The 19,783-nt window shown below is 43.1% G+C and overlaps 1 protein-coding gene across 5 annotated transcripts in view; it reads left to right on the top strand.

Annotated features, from left to right (window-relative positions):
- Nucleotides 1-19,783, top strand: part of CSNK1G3 (casein kinase 1 gamma 3) — a 147,143-nt gene that overhangs the window by 9,397 nt on the left and 117,963 nt on the right. For 3 of the 5 annotated variants that reach the window (XM_059724903.1, XM_059724901.1, XM_059724904.1), the window contains exon 2: nt 12,860-12,936. The exons of 1 other annotated variant lie outside the window; for it this stretch is intronic. The gene's annotated coding sequence lies outside the window, so the exon portion shown is untranslated. Of the gene's footprint in view, nt 1-12,859; nt 12,937-14,188; nt 14,208-19,783 lie in introns of those variants that run through there. One more of the 5 variants, XM_019478101.2, reaches the window with a different exon arrangement.

Genomic DNA, 19,783 nt, shown 5'->3' with positions numbered 1-19,783 from the left:
CTGTCAGAAAATAGCTCTGAAATCCGGTGTTGAAATCGCTTGGTTTTTAGAGATCTTTGTGGAGGATATTGCTGTATTATTTATCTTAAGCTTGTCTCTCCAAAGGGACACTTTACTGATGACCCTTGGAGGGGTTAGGGGTTTACAACTCCATATGATGAAATCTTTCAGATTATTACCTTTTCAGGAAACAAGCACATTTACTTTAGGTTATCAGGGTTGCACAGTGAAACACTCTGCGCACGCGTGCGCGTCTGTGTGTATGCATCCACACGTGCACTCACACAATAGAGGTTACATAAATTGAGGTTCTTTATTCAATGCAACAAGTGGGTAATTTATGTATTGTTTGTCCTCACAATTCAGGGTGTGGCCTACTGCCTCATTTACTGCACTTCATTCAAACCCTCTGCAGAATATAGAATTATTAATGTCCTTATGGAGTCTTCTGTGCTTATTATCCTCATGGCATCAGAGTGCTCCATTGTCATTAATGCTTTTATTTCCATGAATACTTATGAGGTAAGTACCTTGCATGAAAAGTGGTAGTACTATACTTATTTTACATTTCTTCACTTCTGAGTGTTTGAATGCATCTTTAATAATCATTTAGCATAGCTTTTTAACATCTTCTAGGTACTTCAGACTGCTGGGCTGTGTCATAAGTTAAACACTGGTAGTACAGTGATTGATGTAGAAGAACGGAGCATCCATTATATAGCATTAGCTAACTCAGCCTTAGCTTTCACTCAGCCTTGGACATATAACCTCTTTTGAGAAAGAGGAGAAAAGGAGGAGGGTGAGAGAGAGTAGTGAGAACATTGGCCAGCAGTTGGGAGTTACCATTATTTGTACTATTTGGGAAATTACAACTTGACACCTGTTAGAAGGAAAATACATTTTAAAATGAGACTTCTTATGTTGTAGAGCCCCCTTCCTACTGCAGATTTTGAGGAGAGACTCAGAAACAAACAAACAAAAAACCCAATACTGTTAGATCTGATCCTGCCTGTGTGGAGCATTCCCCCCCCCCCCCCCCCCCCCCCCCCGCCAAACTGGCTTCAGTAGAACTCTGTCGGTGAAAAATTCTCTTCTGAAAAACTTTGTTGGCAGATCTGTGCCTGAACTTGTTTCACAGTTTGGGAAATACAAGTAATATGCCTGCTGCACTGCCACATCACTCTGAAATTATTGCATGCTATCACTTATATATATATTTTTTTTTTCAAAGTCCATCAGGTTGCTTTGGTTTAATGCCCACTTAACTAGTCCCTGTTACAAATGCAGGCTGGACATGGGGCTATGTGTTCTGCACACAGCATGGGTTGCAGGGCAGGGGCGAGCTGGGGTGTGCGTACTGTGTGGCATTCTGCCAGACTGGCCCTGCATGCTGGCTCTGGGATCTCTTCAGATTGGGCCATGTTAGAGCCAGCACACAAGGCCAGTTTGGTAGAACACCACATGCAGCGCGTATCATGTCCGAGCCTTGTGTGCTGCCTACAGAACATACTAGGGCTCGCTGTTCACGTGGCACATGGGCCTGGATGAGCTTGACACCCCTTGTTTATACCATATACTGATTTTGATTTGGTTTAGCTTGAATTATTTCATAAATACATTGGCATGAATGCTCCTAGTTTTCAATTAAATATTTTAAGCCTGTTTAATTATAGGTGCAACTTTGTGTTGATAGACACTGCATTTATACCAAGCTTAAGGCAAGCCCTCCTCTGTTACAGAGTGTACTGATGAGCCTTTCTGCACACAGGGTTGCTTAAACATTGATTAAAAGTGTATATTACTAATTGCTTTAGCTAATTAGGTTTTAAAATACATTTAACCTATGCATGGCAATTAGTCCAAAAGATATATTTTAATTTCTTTCAGCAGTAATTGTTTTGATTTGGCAGAAGGAGTATTTTGTGTTTTGGGCATATGCATTTTTTTATTTTATTTTTTTTTTTAAGACTCAGTAGTGCAAATGCTTTAGTAATTGACACTCATGTAAGTTGCCCAGTTGATTTGATTAAAGCGTGCTACTGTGATTAAAGATGTCCATTGGTGTTCATAGGATTTGACTTCTAAAGCGCATGCTTCCAATTTGTTTTAATCCCCCTAATCTCTTTAGGAATTGTTTTTAAATCACTTGCTGTAGACCATTTTTTTCCTCAAATGGAACACCTGACTTTCTCCCCAAAATGAGCTCCCCAAATTGACTTGCGAGTATTTAGTGGGGCTCCTGATTTTTCTGCCCAGGATATTCCTGCTGTAGTGTGCAACACCTGTTACATTACTATTGAGGCAGCTGTGGGAATCGGTTGATGTAATGATTCTCTGCTCTTTGCTCCAGAAGTATTGTTTCTCTTTTTTAATACTTTTGATGCTCCACTAATCAAGCTCACCTTTCTTAGGGCAGTTGTGCTGCATGCTACCTGTTTCTAGTCTCTTTCCTATTTCACAGCTTTGGAGATGCTTCTAGCTTCTCAGAATCCTATATCTGCCCATAGAGACCACTCCTCAGCAGCTGCTAGGGTTTCCCTTGCTAAGGAAGAAAGGGGGAGAGTAGGTGAACAACCCTGGTAAAATATTTTCTTATTTCTGCCTTCCAAAAATAAAGTGCATTATTTGATTTCAGTGTTATGGTACACACCTAGTTTGTTCTTTTCAAAATGTATAAAATATGATTTTTCTTGTAAGCTTATGTGAAAATCTGAGAGAAAAGGTGCACATTTTGCTCATAGTAGATTTAAACCTGTATTAGAAACTGAGGAGAGCTGAAACAGACTTCTTAGGAAATGCATAGATTCATGCAGTCCCAATGAGATGCATGGAAATGTTCCTGGAAGTCTGTATAGACTAGAAAAGTTTCTTAGGTAGACTTCAGGTGCTTTATAGAGAGGAAGCTCTGTTTCTAGGCCCAGAGTATTAACACACATGGAAGAGAGCATGTGACAAGATGATTTTGGAAGCAAGCAAACCTGAAGATTCATGTTTATGAAATGAGTATGAGCCTTGCTGCATTCATAAACTAAATATTTATAATATTATTTTTAATTGCAGTGGTTTCTCCAGTATTAGATGCCCTTTGCACAGTTATAAAAATGGTACTGTATACTAGAGAAATAGTATCTATGATCATTTAATTAAAGTCTGAATACATAAGGGAGCAGTTAAGAAAGCATGTTTCTTTTTCTTGATTTTTGGAATGTTTTGTTTTGGAGCCATGATCTTCTTTTAATACTTCTGTTTAAATTAAGAAAAGACTTGGTGCATTAACAAGGAATAAAGCAAGTATTAAGAAATGTATTTTTCCAATTTTTTAGATCATCTTTAAAAAGTTAACATTGATGATACCCATTACAATGCTTAATCCATCGGCCCCTGCACAGTCTTTGTTGCAAACCTGCCAGCTCAATAATGTGAAAATTGATATAAACCTAGAAATAAGATGTCTAAATGTGCTGGCAAACAGTATGGTTGATAGGGTCCTAAAGATGCATCTGTATGGGCTCTATTCTGCTTTTTATACTGCTACTAAAGAAAAGAAGGCCTCTATTTCCTCCTGTTATACATGCACCAAACCTGAAAAGGTGAAATTGAGGAAGCTTCAAAGATGTCTTCCATCATCACTTCCAGCAAACATGCCAGAGAATGAAATCTCAAGACAGGGGAGCATTGCTCAGACTTCTCACCTGCTACATTTCTGACTTTAGTGTTAGATGAGCAGGTGGGCATGGCTTTTTTTTTTTCCATAGATTCATAGATGTTAGGGTCGGAAGGGACCTCAATAGATCATCGAGTCCGACCCCCTGCATAGGCAGGAAAGAGTGCTGGGTCTAAGATGATCCCAGCTAGGTGCATATCCAACCTCCTCTTGAAGACACCCAGGGTAGGGGAGAGCACCACCTCCCTTGGGAGCCGGTTCCAGACCTTGGCCACTGTAACTGTGAAGAAGTTCTTCCTAATGTCCAGTCTAAATCTGCTCTCTGCTAGCTTGTGGTCATTATTTCTTGTAATGGTCTTTGCTGCTGGAGTGATGCATGATTTTAAAATAAACATACCCAAAAAGCTTCATCATGCTACTGGTCATGGCCAACCATTGGCTTCACCTAGTCTATAGAGGTAGCTAAAATATTTTGGCTAATATTTTTTACAATGTGATCTATTTTAGGGTATATACATAGCCAGAAACTTCTGGTCCTGAAATCTTGTCATCCTCTGTAACAGAGTGTAAACTCTTTCTGGTGGTCCAACTACTAGTTTCTGGGAAGTTTTAAACTCCCCTCCAGAAATTGACTTGTGTGGATGTGCTCACCTGAATTAGTCACATTGATGTGGCTCCCTAGCAAAGTACAAATAAGTAGGTACTGTTTTCTTGCAATGAAGGAACTCCCATACATTTTAAAATTGACCACTTGCTACTCAGTAATACTCAACAAACACCATTTCATTATAAAAACATCTTTGGGGGATGGAGGATGGTAACTTTTTTTTGTGAAAGTGCAATATTCTGTCTGTCATTTTGCAATGCTGTGGCTTTTAAACCATTTGGATTTTAAGAATGTTGAATGGCCCTTATTAATTTAAAAAATGCTGTGATGATGGTGTAACTAAATACTACTCTATAATGTAACTTGAACTATCCTGCCATTTGTTGTCTTGGCTGATTTACTGCTTATTGTTTTTTGCTATGAATAGTTTATGTAGGTAAAAACAATATAAAAAGAGGCTATAAATATTATACTATTCTGTAATGAAAGATTACTTCTGAATGAAAAGAATAGTATGAAAGAATAGTACATTACTGTACTTTGGAGTGTTTCTGTAAGCAGCCTGCACACTTGCCTACCATGTATTCATAGATTCATATAGATTGTAAGGCCGGAAGGAACCTTGGAAGATTGAGTCCAGCCCCCTGCACCAAGCAGGAAAGATAACTGGGGGTCAGGTGACCCCAGCAAGGTGACTGTCTAGTCTCCTCTTGAAGATTTCCAGGGTAGGTGATTGTGGAATAAGCTCCCTCCAGACATGGTGCAGTCTGGACACCCTTTCTCTGAAGAACTTTTTCCTAAAGTTGAGCCTGAATTGATCTTCCTGGAGTTTGTGGCCATTACTCCTGGTTTTCCCCTCGGGTTCCCTGGTGAGCAGTTCTCATCGAGCCCTTGATGTACTCCCCTAGTATAGTGGTAAGCTGCTACCAGGTCCCCTCTCAGCCTTCTTTTCCTCAGGCTGAAGAGTCCCAGGTCCTTCAGCCTTTCCTTGTATGCCTTGCCTTTTAAGACTCTGATCATATGGGTGGCTTTTCTTTGGACTCTCTCATGCTTATCCACATCCTTATTAAAGTGTGGTACCCAGAACTGGACGCAGTATTCCAGCTGCGGTCTCACCCACCAGTGCTGCGTAGAACAGAAGAATCGCCTCCTTGGTTTTGCTGAAGATGCATCGATTGATGCATGCCAGAGTATTATTTGCCCTACTGGCTACAGCATCTCACTGTTGGCTCATATTCATGCTGTGGTCTATTATTACTAGGCATGTGCGAAGCAGCTAGTATTTACTTCAGATTTGGCCGATTCGGGGGACAGTGATTTGATTTGGTGATTCAAATCGCTGTCCCAAATCGATTCGTTCGAATCCCTGAATCGGCCAAGCCCATCCCTCCCAGCTTGGCAATAGCTGCCCCACCTGCCACAGCTCCTGGCACTTGTTTAAAAAAAAAAAAAAGCCCCGACTCAGTGGGTGCTGCCAGATGGGGGGCAGTCCTCACTGCTGTATGCTGCATGGGGGGGCTCATGCAGACCCCCCTCCCCCACTGCCCCAGTGTCCCCCCCATGGCTGCCCTGCCCATAGCGGCTCCGGCCTTTTAAGAAAAACAAAACGAACCCTGCCCTGGACTTGTGGTTCCTGCCGGGGGGGGGCAATCCCCACTGCCCTATACCATGTGGGGGGCTCTGCAATAGCCTCTTGAAGCCCCAAGGCCGCTGCAGGAGTGGTGAGTCCCAGGGCTTTTCTGTTTTGTTTTTTTTCTTAAAGGATCCAAGCTGCGGTGGGTGGAGCAGCCATGGGGGGGGGTGCTGAGGGAGTGGGGGGGTCAGAGGACTTGTGTAGAGCCCCCCCCAGGCATTGTGGGGCTGTGGTGGAGGGGGGCAGCAGGGATCTCCCCCTGCCTGGCAGCACCCAGTGAGTATCAGGGCTTTTTTTTAAAGCACTGGGAGCTAGGATGGGTGGGGCAGCCATGTGGAGGCTGGGGGAGCAGGCAGGGGATGGGGTCTGGCAGAGTTCCCCCCATGGTCCCCTCCTTCAGCCTGCGCTCCCCCGCCCCTAGTACTTATCAGCTCAGAGCTGGTTGCAGCTCCCTGCTGCAGCCATTGGGGACTGCCCGAATCATTAAAGCTCTCTGAATCTTTTCCAAAGTTTTGGAGAGCTTTGAATTGATTCAGACCTTTTAATTGGTCCCCTGACTCTATTTGGATTCAGAGATTTGGCCACTGAACCGGGCCACATCTCTTCCGAATCAGATTGCCACCCGAAGCTTTGCACAGACCTAATTATTACCCCCCCAGGTCCATTTCATTTGTGGTGCTAGTTAGTTTGGTGCCGCCAAACCTGTAGGTTTGTAGGGGGCGCACGAAGCGGGCAGTATTCAATGTGGATTTGGACCAATTGCGGGGACAGTGATTCGATTTGCTGATTTGGATCACTGCCCCAATTCGATTCAGCTGAATCTGAAGATTTTATTCTGATTCGGAGAATCAGCAGTTCGGCCACAGACACAACTTTATATGTTTTTTTTCCACATACCTTAAGGTACCAGGCGTGGCTTGTGAATGTGGATATGGGGGGGTGGATGGAATGTCCCACAGGAGTACAGCGAGGTCCCCCATGTGCTCGGCAGCGGACTGCCCTCCCCCTCCCCCCCTGGGCTTGGCATTTGGCCATGGAGTGACCCCAGGTGCCTCTCCTCCAGGCCCAGGAGGCACCAGTCACAGAATAGGGGGTACTTCTGGTCCACTTTCAGTTCTCCAAATTGAATTGGAGGTTTCTGATTCGATTCAGAGAGATTAATGGGTCTCCTGATTCGATTCGGATTCAGAGATTCAGCAACCAAAGCTTTGCCCTAGTTCCCAGGGCTTGTATGACAGGTACACGATCTGGGCCGACCTAAACGGGGCCTGCACACCTGTTCCTGAGGCAACCGTCCGCCTACTCGCCTGCCACACCTTGTTATTAATTGATTAATTGGTGTTAATTAGCGGGAGGCTTCCCTTGTACTGTCCCGCTGCCAGGGGGCACTATCTGCGGCTCTGTTTCCTCCCCTACACCGCAGTCCACACCTTGCCGATGGAATAGATGTTATGTCTCAATCTAATTACGCACTGGCCCCCCTTTTTGTTCTCTCTGGGCCTCCCCAGTCAACTGCTGCCTCCTCTGGGGCTCACCACGCCCTCACCGGGGCTTCTCAGTAGCTGCTCCCTTCTCTGGGGCTTTCACCCCCTCTCCGGGCACTCTGCCCTCTCTTGGGGCCTTATCTGTCAAGCTGCCCTCTCTCTGGGCTTTTGCCCCCTCTCGGGCGCTCCTCAATATTGATGCACTCTCTCAGGGCCTTCTCTGTCACGTCGCCCCCTCGGGCTCACCATGCCCTCACTGGGCTTCTCAGTAATGCCCCCGTCTCTGGGGCTTCTCAGCTGCCCCTCTCTGGGACTGGGGTCTTTGCACCCCGAATGCTGCGCCCTCACTGGTGCTGGGGTCCTCACACTCCGCTGTGAGTCCCCTATGAGGCCTCCTCCACCCCCTGATAGCCTCTCTCAAACCACCAGTATAACAAACAGCAACATAAACACCAGCCCTCTGGCTATAACTTAAATGGAAGCCGCTTGGCCATAAGAACATTCAAGCCTACCCGGGGATTACTCCACCCCTCAGCAGTGCCAAATGCTGCTCCTGCAGTCAGGCCTCCCCTCTCTTCCATGACAGAGCTCTTTCCTCTTGAGCTTCTGGCGGGGAACTGACTCTGGCCCCAGCCCCTAGGGTTTATAAAGGGAGCCAGGCCCTGCCCCTACTGGTCAGCTGACCTTCTCTGGTTGCCCTGGTAACCCACAGCTGGGCTCCTTATTCCCTGCTAGGGCTTCCTCCCTAGCAGTTTTCCCCTCTTTGGGAGCAGGGCACCTCAGTGCTCTGTGACACACCTCCCCCCTCAAGATCCCGACTCACCGAGATGGATCTTCATTCTTGTTAGGTGTTGCACCGATCTCAGGTTTTTCTTGGCCTTTCTTCAGGCACCCAGTAACTCAGATACGGAAGGCGGAGGTTTTCAGGTGCCTCCTCCTCGCCTTTTACCCAAGGGTGCACCATGTGGGATTTATTGGGAATTACCCTGCCACAGGTAGTCCCCCCACATTAGCCATCCCTGGTAGGGTGCAATCAAAGCCTATCTTTTCCATACATCCTCTAAATAATTGAGAAGGATGGCTCCGGGTCTGGGTATTTCTCAGACCAAGGTGTCGGGCACAGTACTGTAGCCGTTCGGAGTCTGCCTCTTGGCCGTCATTCCGACCTCCTCGGCTCATCCTCTACAAGGTTTGATCCTCCTCCTCCTGCCACCTGACCGGCTGGTAGGGATTGATTTAGGTTCTCTTGTGTCAGCCGCCCTAACTGGAAGGTTCTGTGCCTAGGGAAACCGCTCTGTCTCTTAGTAACAGGGTGTCGGTTCTTTATTACCTGCACCCCTCCACTTTTCTCTTTTGGCCGTGGTCTTTCTGTTCCACCTAGCCCTTCCTCTTCCTCGTATTGCCTCAAGAAAAAATCCGCGCTTATGTTCTTAGTTCCTGGGTGATGTTTTACCTCAAAGCAATATGGTTGCAGACTAAGGGCCCATCTCATTAGTCTAGCGTTGTCTGTCTTCATGCTTTGCAACCAGGGTAGGGGCGCGTGGTCCGTTATCAACGTGAACCTCCGTCCTAACAGATAGTAGCTGTCCACTTAATTGCCAAACACTCCTTTTCTATCATGGTGTAATTCCGCTCAGGCAGGTGTAACTTCCTACTTATATATGCTGTAAGGTGCTCTTCTTCCCCCTGTACCTGGATCAACCCCGCTCCAATTGCTGCTTTTGACGCATCAGTCTGCACCAGGAAGGGTTTATTAAAGTGTGGGGCATACAGCAGGGGTTGCAGGCACAGTGCTTCCTTCACCACCTGGAATGCCTTTTCTGCCTCTGGCGTCCATCTCACTTTGGCAGGAGCCCCTGCTTTCGTCATTTCTGTCAATGGTACCACTAAATCTGCAAAGTGGGGTACAAACCTTCTATAATAATTGGCTAGCCCCAAAAAAGCCCTCACTTGTTTTTCAGATTGGGGAATTTGGTACTTCCGCAAGACCTCCACTTTACTTAATAACGGCCTCACTTTTCCACTTCCTACTAGGAACCCCAGGTATTGAGTCTCTTTTTTCCCTATGGTACGCTTTTTTGGATTGGCTGTCAGCCCAGCCCATCTGATGTCTTGTACTACTGCCCTTAGCGCTTTGAGGTGTTCGGCCCAGTCTTCAGTATATATAATAATATCATCTATGTATGCTGCAGCATAACCCATGTGGGGGGCCAAAACTCTGTCCATTAGACGCTGAAACGCAGCTGCGGCTCCATGTAGTCCGAAGGGCGCGCATCGCAAGTGGAAGAGACCCCACGGGGTAGCGAATGCTGTTTTCTCTTGGTCTTCAGGTGCTACTGGCACCTGCCAATAGCCTTTCGTCAGGTCTAAGGTGGAGATGTAGCGAGCTTGTCCAATGTTTTCTATCCGTTCATCTACCCTTGGCATCAGGTAGGCATCGAACTTCGCTGCTGCATTTACCTTCCAGAAATTGACATGTAGACAAATTTTTCCATCAGGCTTAGGTACCGCCACGATGGGACTCCGCCACTGGCTGTGGGACCTGCGTATGATGCCTTTCTCTAGCATCATCTCAATTTCTGTTTTTATCGGACGGATTCTGTAGTCGATGGGGAATCCGTCTTCAACTCTCCCGGATCACCTGGCCTGGAGGAGTTTTTATCTGGTGTACCACACCCTGAGCTTCCCCAGGCGTTTCCTGAAACATGTCTCCAAATTCCCTGACTAGTTTGGCTGCCTGTCTCCTCCGGTCTTCCGTTAGTCACGCGGCCAGTTCCATGTTACCCGGTCCGCTTCCCTCTATCAAAGAGGGTCCTAATTCTAGTTCGTCAGGATGGGAGGCCAGGTACATACATTCTCGCTCTTCCCACTTCTTCAGCAGATTGATGTGGTATACCTGCTTCTTCTTTTGTTTGTCTGTCTGATACACCTCATAATCCAAGAACCCCACTTGGCGTATAACTTCATAGGGTCCCTGCCACCGGGCAAGTAACTTACTCCGCTGGTCTGATAATAGAACCAACACGTGGTCCCCCACCTCAAACTTCCTTTCCTGGGCTCCCCGGTTGTAATATCTCACTTGACGTTGCTGGGTGCCTCTGAGGTTTCCTACGACCTCACTCTGAGCAGCTTCAAGGCGCTCCCGCAGTTGTAACACATACTGGATCAAATTCTGGTCTTTACCTTGTTGTTCGTCAGTTGTACCAGTGGGATGCAGGTGGGGCGGTGAGGACTGATCCAGTGAGGCATGTCTGGAGGACTGACCAGGCCCATGTCATGGAATGCTTGATGTCCCCATATGACATGGTATGAATGTACATTTGTTCAAAATAGTACTTGAAGGTACCTGGACACATGCAGGGAGTCTGCTCTGATGTGCTGCAATTACAGAGCATTGAAGCAGACTCAATCAAGTTGGCTGGCACGCTTCATCCAGCCTCTGCATCTCATGTATCAGCATCCCTGTGCTTCAAAATGGTGGCGCCAGCCAGCCTCCCCATCTCGTGTATTGGCATTTTCATGCTTTCAAATGGTGGTGGGGGTGCTTTAACTAAAGCTTGTTTATCGAGCTTTATAGTGCCCCTGCCACCATTTTGAAGTGCAGGGACAGTGATGCACAAAACGCTGCAGGTGCTTTAATTAGAGCGACTCTCAGAACCACTCTAATTAAAGTGCCCACTGCTGGAGCATGTGTAAAAGTGCCATGATTTTCCAGGTAGGTTTTTTTTAACCATTTGAGGCAGCTTTGAAACAGTTTAATAATGTTGAACGTCTGTCTGATTGACTCTTCCTTCATGCTGCGTTTTTGTTAAATAAATAACCTTTCCCCCAGGCCACTCTAGACTGTTGTAATTCCTTCCTTACTGTCCTCCACAAGACCCATTTCACCTTCTTCCTTGAGTCTATATACACTTTCACTATTAAGGTTCAGTTTCTTTTGTGTATAGATTTTGACTGTGTAAAGCAGGGGTGTTGCATTTACCTGGCCTTGCAGGCCTCATGAGCGGCAGTGGGCCTATGGACTCCCTCCCCTCCCTTTCTTCTCTCCTGGCACACCTGATTTGATGGCCACTCCAGCTGGTCTGGGACTGGCACTGCATGCAATGCAGGATCCTGGTGTGCCACAATGGGCACTGTGTGGCACAATCTGACCAGAGGTGCAGCCACACTGCATGCAATGGTTGCCCTTGCTGTACCGTGCCACAATTGGCTGCTGCCCCAACAGCTACTTGGACTGTACTGCAGTTGGTATCTGCCCCAGCAGCTTTGGGACTGCACCTTGCATGGCACCCACTTCAGCCAGTCTGAGACCCACAGTGCACAAAGTGCCTGCCAGTGCTGTGGGGGTTTAGGTTGTAGCCGTGTTGGTCTAAGGATATAGGCAGACAAGGTTCCTTGGGTGAATTTGATATCTTTTATTAGACCAACCTAAATGGTTGGAGAATAGTTATTAAGCAAGCTTTCGGGTTCAAAAACCCTTCGTCAGGCTAAGGAAGCTGCAGCAGTGCTGTGTGCATTGTGGATCCCAGACTTGCTGGAGTGGGGGCTGCATGTGGTATAGTCCAGCTGGGGCGGCCACTATGTGTGGCTCAGCTGGTGGTGCAGCTGAGCTACAATGCACACAGTGCCTGCCCCAAGCAGCTCCAGGATACGCACTGCATGTGGCACCGGTCCCAGACCTGCTGGAGTGGCTGATGGATTAGGTATGCTAGAGGGAGAGGACGGGGTCTGTGGGCCAGATCCCGTCTGCAGACTGGCCCCGTGCTGTGGATACGTGCTGTGCCCTGTTTGGGCTCGATTCTGCTAAGGGATAGCACTGGGGCTGGATGGCAGGGCTCCATGGGACGTATGTTTTACATCCCTGGTGTAAAGTCATCCTGACTCTTTCCCCCACCCCCCATGCTTTCCCTTCTCCTCCTTACTATCAGGCTTAAGCTTAAGTTCATCTTCAAAATCCAATGTGAGCTAGTCCTCTGTCTCTTATGGTATTAGTGCTTTGCTCATAAAAGAAACAAATGGATCAGGTGACTGATTTACTTTCTTTATTTTTAAGAAGGAAATGCGTGTCTATTAGAGGCAGAGGGAAAAGAAACAGGAACTAATGCCAGGGGATTGGTGTGGGGGCGGGGAACAGAGGAAGCGTGTGTTGTACAGGTATTTGGCTCTAATTTTTTAAATAGTAAAATGTAATTAAAGTATTATAATCTATTATTATTATTTTTTTCTGATTTATAGGGTGCATATTTAAGTATGGTGCTGATTTCTTGTTGTAAAGCTCCTAAATATGCTTTGGATACCTTCGCACCTCAAATAATGTTAATTGAAATCTACTGACTAATTCTAAATTTTATGAAAACTAGCAGTATCATATGTATAGTAATCTGAGTAAAGCATCAAAGGTATTTAAATGCACAAATAACTGCAGATACTAAATATGTATTTATATTTCTTTGCTTTTCTTTGGTATAAAGCATGCCATTTCCTTCCAAAACGTGAACATTATGGTGAAGAAAAGATACTGCCATGAACAGTGCAACTCTTTTTTTGGGTAAGTAATTTAAAAAAAAAATTTAGTATCCATCATATTATGCATGCAAGAGGCATGACTCTAGTTGAGGGAGTTGCAAGTCACAAATTCTTAATGCTTTGTTTGCTTCAAATTAGAAGCAAATCATATTTTATTAGGAAATTTTGCAGTAGTGTGCTTATAACCTAAAGGAAGAGACTTTAAAAGGAGTGCTTGGTGTCTTAGTTATAGATAATACTGCTGTAGTTAAATAGATGTCTAAGCCTGTAACAGGAATCTTATGAAGGTACAAGTTTTAGTTTCTGTAAATAACAAGAGCAAGTAGCAAGGGCTGGCTAGAATTGCTTGTGCAATGGCATAAGGGGCAAGTCTGTGAATTCCCATATGGTTTATGTAAAATCTAGTTTTCAAATATTTTTCTTGTTACTGTTGTATATAGCTTTTGTATGTGTTTTCTGTATATTAAGAAATATTTGCTTATTAGAAAAAATTATATTTTAGAAAGGGATTCAGTATTTTTGTTCCCTCAAATATTTTTAAATAGTTGCATGGGCCTTTATTTCTGTCTGTTTTTCTGCATGTAATCTTTAATAATTTTGTGAACACTGTTTAGCCTATTTCTTTAAATAAAATAAAAAATTACATTATCCAAAACACTGGATTGTGTAAACATGCCTAATGTTTCTCCAGTAGATTTACTTTTGAATATAAAATAACTTCTCCCTGGTAATCTGTCTGCCAGATTAGTTGTAAAATAACATCTGATGGCATTGTGAAGTGGTTCTAGACGTTCCTGTCACCATATTTTCTCATATGCAACGCACGTACCTTGTTCCCAAAAACCAGCTGCTAGAAGCTGGAGTGTGCATTCTATGCAAGAAATGTGGTAAGAGCGGTTTCAGTGTCTTGCTGGGTGAAATAAAGTAAAATCTGTAGTGATCCACTCGAGCAGAACAGTAAGGAGGCTTGGCTCCTTAGCTGCTACTACTTAACTACTACAAACAAATATCCTTTTTTTTCTTCATTCTGCCTTTCAAAAACAAGGTGTGCGTGTATCTTATTCCAGGGTGTGTTGTATGAGAGAAGTGTTGCTTTCTTTAAAGTTGAACTTGCTGTGATAAGATTTTTTTTGTTCTGTGAGTGCTTTTTTGTTTAAACACATACTGCTGTTCAGCTAGAGCTGGATAGACTCTCACTAATTTTGACATTGTTTTAAAAGGCAAAGGAACAGAAGAAATGAGTCGGTTCCCAACCAATAAGATGCAAGCCAGTGGAGAACTCCAGAACAAAATGTCAGTGACAGAGTGGCAGTTGCATTAACCAGCTTAGTCGAGATTTGGTCATCCAAAATTTGCCATTTAAAGGCAAAACTGAATTTTCAGCACAGATGCTATTTTCACCTTAACTTATTGATGTGAAAACTGGATATCAGTCTCAGAGGTAGAGACAAACATCTAAGAGCCTTCAAAAGGGAATTATTCAGAAAAATGCTAAGCATCAAATGGGATAATTTTGGAACAGTTGCTGCGATTGTCAGCTTGGAGCAACTCCTTAGCTGTGTCATTTGGAAAAAAAAATGTGGCAATATTTCCAGCCTGTGTTAAGAACGAAGCAGGGTGCATTTGTTGGCAGACATGTAATTGGGCAGCTAAAGAAATATTCCAGAGGGGCTGACTCAAAAAAATTCTTTCTAAATAACACTGAGAGGGAATACTTAATGTGCAAGGAGCTACCAAGGTAGACAAGGATGGCAGAACCTTATTTGTGTTTAAGCAATGGTACAAGAAGGATTCAGAATCAGTAGTCCATCTGACCTTAATTTCTCTCTTCTCATGGATTCCTTGGTCTTATTTGGGCTTCTATAGTTCCTTTCCAGATGACTCGCCATCTAGATGTAAGAAATGCCTTTACTTACATTAGTACACCCATGCTTTTTCTGCAGAGTCCAGCTGTTGTTTCAGAGATACTGTTTTGATGGGACTTTTGACTTATTTTTGAACAGATTTGAATTGTTTAAGCACTGCTTGTGCAGATCTGAGAATGAGTTGTCACTAAAAAGACATTAATTATTAATGAAAAAGTTATATTATCAAAGTAAAAAATAGTGTTTCCTATTTGATAGGATGAGTTTAAACCCTTGGCTGCTGGAATTGCGTAAACAAACTTTTTCTATAAAAAAACAAGAATTAGTAATCAAAGAAAACTTTCCAACTTAGAAAAGCTTTTTCTTTATTCTGAATGAACAAAACTTGTCTGTAATAGTCTTGGTGTACTTTTAGGGTTCAGTTTCTGACTATCTTGTCTATTCACCTAAAGATGATAGATACTTTTGAAATGGAGAGAGACACTTTTGGCTCTTGCCTGTTAGGTATGTGTTTTTTGTTCTCCCCAATTCTGATCCTGGAATAGAAATTGGTGTGTAACTTTTGTATGTGAGTAATTCTGTTAGCTTCAGTAGGACTCTTCAGGTGTGTGAAGTGAAGCATGTTCATTAGTGTTTGCACTTTCAGAGCTGAAGTAAGAGATGTAGTCATACTTTTCTTAGAGGAAGAAAATCGTTGGACATGTCTGTCCCACTTGAGGACTTCAGGGAGTACCGTAGTGAACCACAGTACTTCCAGCTTCGTAAGCCCTAACTGTTAAATGGATGCAGTAGAGCCACCTTGTTGTACTGCTGAATGCGCTGAAAGCTCTTGCTCCTGCTAAAGACTGAGCATCCCTGGTATAGAAGACAGTTTTAAAAGTCCTGACAGCACTTAATTGGTGTGTGTTAGGATTCAGTCTTGTTTGCACATATGATAGAAGATTGTAGGAAGTTATGTAGTGATGGACACTTCAGCATGTTTGTCGGTTATGTCCAAATGATTTCTGACATAAAATTCTCTTGCTTTTTGTTTTAATAAAAAAAAAAGTTATACTTAATCTGAAATGGGTAAGGAGAAGGGTTTGATTTAACAACAGTTTCTAGCCTTGGAGAAAAATCGCACTGTTTTGTGTTTTGGGGGGTTTTTTTGTGTTTAATTTTGTTCTTTGGACACTGGTGTTAATACTAGTGGTGACTTTAGGGATGTCATTAACTTACAGGTATGTTATTAACTTTTGTCATAATTGCATAACATCTGTGTCTGAGAGGTAGTTATCTATGTGGGTCTAAAGTGAGGCAGGATATTTCATCCAGTCCTTTCCTTCTGTTCTGACTTCCTGTTTTGTACACAGAGTATTATTTAACATTTTGTACAAAATAAGTCTGGTACTAATATGTCAAACTTAACTTTATTCTTGATACTTAAAAAAAAAAAAAATTACAGTGCGTAGAAAACTATAATTATACATGGCAACAGCTAAACTAAAATTGTAGTTTAGCTATCTGAGGGGGAAGGAGAGGATGAGAAACAAATTGTGCCAGCTGCTTGATGTAACTTTTAGTGTTTTCCACATTTTGATACCTGGAACACACTTTTGTTCTGGATTAATACTGGTGGCACACTTTACTCACCAGGTGGGCCCAGGACCCATCCAGCTCGTTTTTTGTGGCACGCTTCTGCTGGTCTCTGCTATAGTACATCCTTTGGGAATTACTGACTTAGTGTAATTACACTAATTTGTGTTATTTGCTCTTTAGTAAGCAAAACTATTTGGTATGAAACACTTTAAATGTACCTTACCATGTAAAATATATTACATTTAAAAGCAGGTAGCTAGAGATCTGTGAAACTTACTTCATAATAAGGTTAGCTCTTGTAGTGATCTTTAGCACAATAAAATTGTTTGTGTGGTATTGATATGAATTTAATCATGGGAGAACTGTAGAATGAGATTCTAACATAATGGCATATGGAATTTCACACTTAAACCTTATTATAAAAAGTCTCATTCTTTTAGTAAAATGCGCGCACACACAAATTGAGCTATTTTAAAATGTGGCATCTTGGGTAACTGAATGCTATTGTTAATGGCTAGGGACAGGTTCCAATAAATCTGAGTTCCTGTATGTGCATATCTCTGCAAATACATTCACACTGTACAAATGTTAAACTATAAACTATTATGTAAATGCTGTATAAATACAAATATTAATTGAGCAGAAAAATGATTTATCCTACCAGCTGAAAACATGTTCAGATAAGACATACTTGATGTCCACATTTTGCAAATATTGCAAGGGTTATAGTTTGAAAAACTCATTTTAAGCAATTTTCAAAATTGGATTTAGGTTACAATGAATTTTTTTTTTCAAATTTTTATTCTAAAGTGTAATTGTAGTTTTTGTATCTTTGTGGGAGTTCATTATCATACAAAATGCCTACACTATACAATTCTAAAATTTCTGGGTAATCTTTGACTTCTGATTAGTTTAGTTGCCACCTTACTGTTTACTACTCATAGAATTGTGGGTTAGAAGCAGGTTGGATACAAATTATTATTTTTCAATAAAACCCAACATTTTCAATTAGGTGGGTGGGTTTTTTTTTTAGTTTTAAGATGGCTTATTTTTAAAAAGGAAAATTTGATCAGAATTTGTTTTATTTAATCTGATTTGAATTTTAAAAAATTGTTTTTATCTGTCTTTCTTTTGCTTCCAGGTTTTCCTTTTGATTTTGGGGCAATCAGTATGCTCTTTGTGCAGCTGCAATTGCCATTCTCTTGTACTTATATTGTGTTGGAATAACTTCTTGAGCTTCCAGTGCTGTACTCTTTAGAAACTGTCTAGACCTCTTTTTCCTTCAGTTTCTCCTCCCTTGGGACCTTGCCTAATTTCCCTGAATCAGCTGAAATCAATGATTTTGAAATCTAGTGTCTTTGTTTTGTTAGCCTCATGCTTTTCCTATCTTAAAATCATTATTTTTATCCTAGTGTGATCACCTCCCCGTTTTCCCTATCACTTTCTCATCCTCAGCCAGTTCTTACCTGTAGGTCAGGACAAGATCCAAGGTAGATGGTCTCCTAGTCCTATGCTCATCTTTTTGGAACAAAGTTGTTCTTTCAGGTTGGGACTTACTTGACACTTTTTATGTTTGGCTGCATTACTGTTCCAGAAGATATCTAGACAGGTGTTTTGGATAATTTTTCATCTTGAGTACTTTATCCACCTCTTTTTCCTGACTTTGGCCTATAGTAAACCCACACCATATTACCACTACTTTTTCTCAACCATAATATACAAACCTTCCACTGTACAAACCCCAACCCATAATATTACCACCGTGCTTTTATCTTCATTCAGATTTACAGTCTTCCTTCTGGACTGAGAGCGATTTGTGCATATTTTCAATATGTAATGTGATACCACTTTTTGAAAACTCTCATTCTGAAACAGAGTGTATTGTTGGGGGATAGACTAATATGTCCCCCATATTCCTTGTATTTGCGTTCATGCATCTAAAATATTTTGTATTACTCGTTTTCCTCATTCATCCCTTTTTATTTTCCTGTGGCTTTAGTCCTTTGTGTGAAACTAAGCATTTTCTCTTGGTTCTGTTCTCTTCCCTCTAAAATGAATGCCCTGCGATTGGAGGGGTTTGTTCACCATTCTCAATAGAGCCTAGTTTAAAGCCATCCTTACTAGGCTGGCCACACAGTGCCAAAAGATGCTCTTTCCAGTAGGACTGTGAAATGATTAAATGAGTAATTGTTTAACTGATAAATGCAGTGATAACCAGTTACCTTACTGGTCATCCTTTAGCTGGAAGCTGGCAGTCTGGAAGGGAAGGGAAGCCTGGCAGTGCCCCAGCAGGAACCAGAAGGCATCAGGGCAGGCAGGAGCGGGGGTGGGACTGGTACCCATAGTCTAAGGAGAAAACAGGGAGCAGCCTAATGACTCGTCAGTTAAACAGTTAGCTGCTCATTCACAAGTGCTGGCTCCCTCCCAGGACAGGGCTTCACATGGCCTCTGTTGTCTGGCTGGCCATGGCCTAAGGGCCTTGGGAGCGGCTCCCAGCAGCTATATCTGAGCTGCTGTAATCAGTTAATTGTTTAACTGTGTTGTCAGTTAATTGTTTAACTGATATAATTAGAGGAAGTTAAATGAGTAGTTTTTAAATGCTGGGTTTTTGGTTGTAGTGTGTTTTGGTCTAACGACAAAAAAACAAAAGGTTGCAAAGAAGTTTCTTCCAACTACTCAGTTGGTCTAATAAAAGATATCACATCTACCCAAAGAGCCTTGCCTATGTTTTAAGTGATATTTACATCCCTACTTTCCAGTCAGTCTGATGGATCTTATCTCTTGAGAGCAGTCCTTCACAAGAACATCTGCCTATTTTTTCAAAAAGGTCAGAGCTTTCACATCAACACCACCTTCTCCTTCAAGCATTTAACTCTGTGACGCAACAGCCCTTATCTGGGTCTGTACCTTCACCCCAAGCCTCTTAATCTTAACTCCTGCCTAGAACATTATGATCTCCTGTAATCTATTCAGGATCATTTATGGCAGCATCATTGGTGCTTATGTTGACAAGCAGAAAAGGGTAGTAGTAGTGGTAGAGGGTAGTCGTCTGTGGGCTGGTTGATCTCTGGCAATCTGTTATTTGAATACAGACTCCAGGTAAACAACACCCCTTATGGGACCATAGATGCCCACGATAAATGCGTGTTTCATTCCGTTACAGGAAGGAGTCCCCAGCCACGAGCACCACTGCTTTTCTCCTCCCCCTTAGTGGGATGGTGTTGGAGCCCCCATCTGTATGGCCATACACTTGCCTTCTGATCTGTGGGGTCTATCTGAGGTGCATGTCAGCCATTGGTTCCTTCTCTGTCTTCTCTCCAGCCCTTCTGATGCACAGTGCCTGAAAGTGGTTATTGACCTCCATCTCTGCTTCGTGGTTTCTGGGGACCCTCTTTCTCCTAGCAGTAATATGCTACCACTTCTCTT

This window comes from Alligator mississippiensis, chromosome 3, assembly GCF_030867095.1.
Source record: "Alligator mississippiensis isolate rAllMis1 chromosome 3, rAllMis1, whole genome shotgun sequence".
Classification (NCBI taxonomy): domain Eukaryota; kingdom Metazoa; phylum Chordata; order Crocodylia; family Alligatoridae; genus Alligator; species Alligator mississippiensis.
The sequence above is the reverse complement of the archived record's forward strand: the minus strand, read 5'-3'. Positions and strand labels throughout refer to the sequence as shown.